The following is a 5,544-nucleotide window of genomic DNA, read 5'->3' as shown; positions in this document are numbered from 1 at the left end:
GAACTTCTGCTACACTTTTTTTCAAATCAAAATAGTGCAAAAGCACATGTCGAAAAAACACTTTATCGCGTTCCATTTTTCACAAAGCAAAAGAAATTGTTGTTTAGGAAAATAATTGTGTATGCTGACTGAATGTTATCGAGAAATGTCGAAATTAATCACAAACTACCTGTTTCGTTAGTAATGACTACTAGAACTGTTTGCATTGCCATCTAACATTTGCGGGCGGGAACTAAGTTAAGGTCCTAATAAATGTTATTTGTTTCAAGTAACTATTAATTCACGTGTTCGCAGATCTATCAAAAGTTCATCATAAACATCAAAGAGTGACGCCAATATGTGCCCCATTTCTGGGCAATGAAAAATGTATTTAAAATAGGTACCATTTTAAAGGTCTTGATGAGCTGATTACAAAGATATAAGTTTTAAAGCCGCCCAGTGCACCGTTCCAACACTACGGTCCAAAAAGATTCCAAATTTTAGGCTACTTTCTTTATGTTTCTTTAGCAAAACTGTACGGATTTTAAAAATTCAAAATACTACATATAATAATTCGTAGCGCAAATGAATTGCGTCAAATTGTAGCGTGTATGGTTCTCAACTTATTGGGAAAGTAAATACCGGAATTTCATTGGTTCAACCGGAAGCGCAATGAATTTTCTTCTGAATCATTTCAAAAGATAAATTTTGTTTGATCTAATTTTTAAAATAGTTAAGCAAAAGCAATTTGAGTATTTCTAATGTTTTTGAGTAGGTTAAGGTATATCTTCCTATGCACTTCATGTTCCAAAATCAACCGGAAGTTGTTCCAATTAGAATTTTCTACTTCTGGTCAGTTTGGAACATGGAATTTATACCATTAAATTTTTCATTTAATTTGATTAAATGTAGCATTTTGAATTTTTAAAATCCGCTAAATTTTGCTAAAGAAACATCAGTTTGAAAATAGCCTAAAATTTGGGACTTTATTGGATCGTAGTGTTGGAACAATACATTGGGTGGCTCTAAAATTTATATCTTTGTAATCAGCTCATCAAGACCTTTAATTCGGTGCCCGTTTTATGTACACTTTTTACTGCCCAGAAATGGGGCACATGGCCTATGGACTAGTGATATTATTTTTGTTCAAAATATACTCTTGGTCCTAATGAGTTTAGAATTTCAATCAAGAATGTTAAATTAAGAGAAAAATTCGGCTTGCTCACTTAGACGAATCACACAATTTTGATAAAGTTTCATAACGTTCTGGTGAAGAGAATAAATTCTTCTTTTGGTAATGAGCTCTTCTTTGGTTCGTGATGAGTATATTTTAAGACTATTATGTTATCAAGTTTCTTGTGAGAATTAAATCAAACGTAGCGGTTAACCGTTATTTTAGGTTCAGTAACTATATTATTACAAAAATTTAGGTTTAACGAGAAATGTATATAAAAGTGTATACCAAAGCACTCTTAGTGCATTCTTTTACATTGTTAAACATAGATAAATTTAGCAACTGATATTCGGCTTTAATTGGCCAGGTTATCACGATATTAAGATTATTATATTAAAGATATATAACTGAAAGCTCGAAAATTATTTTAAAATTACTGAAGGAACAGAAAAACGTTCTCCCAAAGTGTGCTGTAGATATTAGTATTCTACATGCGCAACATGAGCCATTACGGTTTTTTCTTACGTATGTGTAAGATGAACGCGCATGTGCGAGAAAGTTGTTAGGCCCAACCTTCAGAGAGCGACTTTTGAAAATTGGCAAATTATTTGCGTCTTGATTTTTGAGATTCCGACATTTTTTTTCGTTTCTTGTGTGCAGCTTAATTTTATTTTACCCTAATTTTTTATAGCTTACCAGTAAAAAGAAGTCAGTAATTATTGCATGTAGTGACAATACACACAAAATTGTTATAACGCAGTACTTGGTATTTTCGCTTAACCTAACTACCTTGTATCCCGTTCCTTTTGCAGAAATACATATATACGTGAATTTCAAATAACATATAAACAAATAAATTATCGATGAATTATAATTCCTTTATATGCATAGTAATGAAGCTGCGACCTTGTTTTTGAGATAAATAATTCAAGTGCAAAGAACGTAAATAAATTTAATCGACGGAATAGTTAGTCTTAATATGGCATTTCGCGACTAGGATAGAATTGTGAATAAATATGAAATAATATGTATACAGCGATAGTCTATTCCGAGATTTGATCGATAGCTGTCTTCCCAAAAACCAACCTACACAGGGAAACACTGATTCGCGTTCGCGTTAATGCCTTCTCCTCTCCTCGCATCGCCATTCACTCGTAAAAATCTTTCCGCGTCTTTCTGAATCCCGAGTACTTTCTTGCTCCGGCCAGCATCCCTCTCGCGACCGTTTCTCGCCCCATCATTTCGCCGAGTGGCGCGGCACTACGTGATTTAAGCGGGCGTAAAAACGGCCGTTAAAAAACAAGAAAACTCCTTAACTCCCGCTTTGATTGGCCAACTCGGTTTATTAAAACGTCTCGCGCGCGACACCGGCCGCCTTTCCTTCCTTTTCATTCTCTTCTTCTCTTTTTTCCCTTTCTTTCCGCTTTTCCTACGCCCTCGCGCTCGCGACGTTAACTTTTCGAATGTCCGCCGAGGCTGTGTTACTTAGTTGCCGTCTTCCTCGCCGCTCTGGCCCTTTTCTTCGTCCGAGTTTTACTGCTCCACCGAGCGGCCTCCGACCCGCGCGATACCGCAAGGCACATTCGACCCTTTCGTTAATGACACTTTCTCGAGACTGTGAGGACGCGAATTTATCTTCGCGAGGTCGTTAACGGCCGTATTATAAGCGGCCGTACCAAAGTAGCCGAAACAATGAGATGGAAGTAGCTTAATGAATACCCCCGATTGCCGGATGCGCACGCCTAAACGAACACGAGGTGGTGATATCAAGCAGCGAGAAAACTGGAGAGCTGCGTGCAGCAATGTCGCACGAAGTAGAGAGAGAGAGAGAGAGAGAGAGAGAAATACTTAAAAATGTCAAGACACGAGGCATCTCCCGTGTGTGAATATGTAAATTCTACCTGCTACCTAATTGATAACAGGTAGTACGATAAAACTACTTTATTTGGGTCATCACCGCGGCTCCGTAATTTTCTTAGCGTTACGCGAGTTCATATTTAAATATAATTAGCATATCTCTCCGTATCAGCCGGCACATCACGCGACAATTGGACTTATATATTCAAGTTTCTCACTTACGATTTACATAGCGCGCGATTTAATCTCCCGTGCGTCGCGCAGAATTCCATGATTGTTCAACGAATTTCTACATACCCGGCGACGAGTGTACAGTGTTATTTTTTACCTTGACGAATAGTGATTGCGCCAACCGCGTAATCGCACGAGCAGGAGTCACGTCTCACAAAAGATATCCCTGGCTTGCGCGTTCGCGCGTCGTACCCTCTTGCTCTGTCTCTCTCCCTTTCTTCCACCCTCCCCTCCCTCACCACGGCTCTCTTTCCTTCTCTCTTCCTCTCTCTCTCTCTCTCTCTCTCTCTCTCTCTCTCTCTCTCTCTCTCTCCCCTCTGTAATATTAATTAATAAGGCAACTTCCGTCCGACGAGATACTTGCTGCTAATTAAGAAATACCTACCGCGCGCTCTTTTCCAGCGCCGGGGCGAGGAGGTGGAAAAATAAGAGGTAGAAATTCCACGCTGCTCTGGCACCCTTGAAACGAGGTAAACTTAATCCTCGGCCAAGTTAAACCAACTGCTAAGCTTTTCATTATGCCAACAGCCAGCGAAGAGGGAAGGAAGAGCGAAACTCGGTTGCGGGGCACCGCTTTTCGTTAATGCCGGGGAACCTCGCACTGGTATCGCTGATTTTTACAATCAGGAAACGCAACTTTATACGCGCACCGTCCGTTCGCGGGCGAAAGCGCGTAGATATGCACCAAGTACCTCGTAGACGTTAGTCTTATAATGGGACAATTCGCCTAGAGAGAGAAAACCGTCATCGTATCCGAAAGAATTATTCGAGTACGACAAGTGCCTGCACCTCGGAGTCGAAATTTCAATCTCACTCTCGATCTCAATATTTTATTTAATGTTTACTTTCATATCTTAAAACCTATATCACACATAACTCTTATCAACTTCTATTGATACTTTTTAACCCTTTGAAGCATAGGTCCATCAAAATTCGAGTTCTAATAAAATATTCATTTCGCATGTCTAGAATGGCAACCCAAGAAATTATTCCTTTTGAAATTAATTTTTTCTATTTTCTTATTTTATTTCCTTATTTGTTTATGTATATTACCTATTATTAAAACCGATAAAGTGTGCATCACTATGCACAGGCTAAGCGGTGATTTCATCACTATGCCTGAAGCTATTATTTGGTTCTAATAGGTAATCTCATGATGAAACTACTGTAAATCAAGAGGTAATCCTACTACCTTCGCCGAGAAGTCTTCTTTAGGACCTACAAGTGGCATTTTGTGCGTTCTCTGCTGTTTATAGGCACTAAATGGGACTCTAGTTTCCATGTGTATTAATTACACATACACACACACACACACACAAATTCTTCAGAATGAAGGTGCTAGAAAGCTCAAATTCAAAGTAGCAAAGGGCTAAAATTCTGACAGATGAAGAATGAAAATAGCCAAGAATGAAAATCGATACGCGAGTAAACACAACAGAGAAAGCTCGTGGATTCTATCGTGGATTCATGATCCATTCCTACGATGATCGAAGGATGTATCGACGAGAGCGATATCTCCGTTACGCCGGCATGAGATTTCCCGCGAGCGAGATTACGAGCGCGCTTAGGGTTACTCGTCTAAGGACTGGCATAATTCCAGGGCGCGGCGGAACAGTTCCTAGGAAGCTCGATGCGTCCCAAGAGTGCCCTCGACGAGTGTTTTTCCGTGATGAGGGCGAGGGATCGGGAAAAAGCACACCGCCGCCGTTGCCTCCGTCGTCGCCACCGCCGTGCGGGACTTCGAATTCGCGCGGCGCGCGGAGGTGGTGAAGGCGACGAAAAGTTTTACGAGTGCGCCAGGCGGCCCGGCGGCTGGTTTGAATTGCATCAATTAAAAAAAGCCGTTCCACAAAAATTCCATAACGCCGCGTCCCGTCGCGCGCGGGGGCGGGGGCGGTGGTGGCCGACCGTTCCGCGTCAAATGTCCGGCTGCGCGAGCTCTCTCGTCGCTTTTCCGCGCGTTTCCGGCGGCGGTAAAGCCCTTTTATTCGTTCGCGCCCCCGATTTGTCGCGCGACCCGATAACGACCGGCTGCCGCGTGCGCGTGCGACTTAGGCATTGGTAATTAATCCGCGCGTCGCCCGGCTATTATTAATTGACTCGGGCGCCGTTAAATGAATTTTACCGCGAAAATACCGAATAAATTTTAGCGTTTATAGCGGCGAGATTTGTGTGCGGGCCGTGCGAATGACTCGCTCGCGTGCGCTGGGAAACGCGCCCAACGGTAGATCAATCGCCCTCCACGTGACGTATTCGAGGAATTTATTAGTAGATTTCATAAGGATTCCCGTTGCCGCTTTGTA

Source organism: Odontomachus brunneus, unplaced genomic scaffold (genome assembly GCF_010583005.1).
Source record: "Odontomachus brunneus isolate Ranch 3 - 2012 unplaced genomic scaffold, Obru_v1 Obru_scaffold_012, whole genome shotgun sequence".
NCBI lineage: Eukaryota > Metazoa > Arthropoda > Insecta > Hymenoptera > Formicidae > Odontomachus > Odontomachus brunneus.
The sequence above is the reverse complement of the archived record's forward strand: the minus strand, read 5'-3'. Positions refer to the sequence as shown.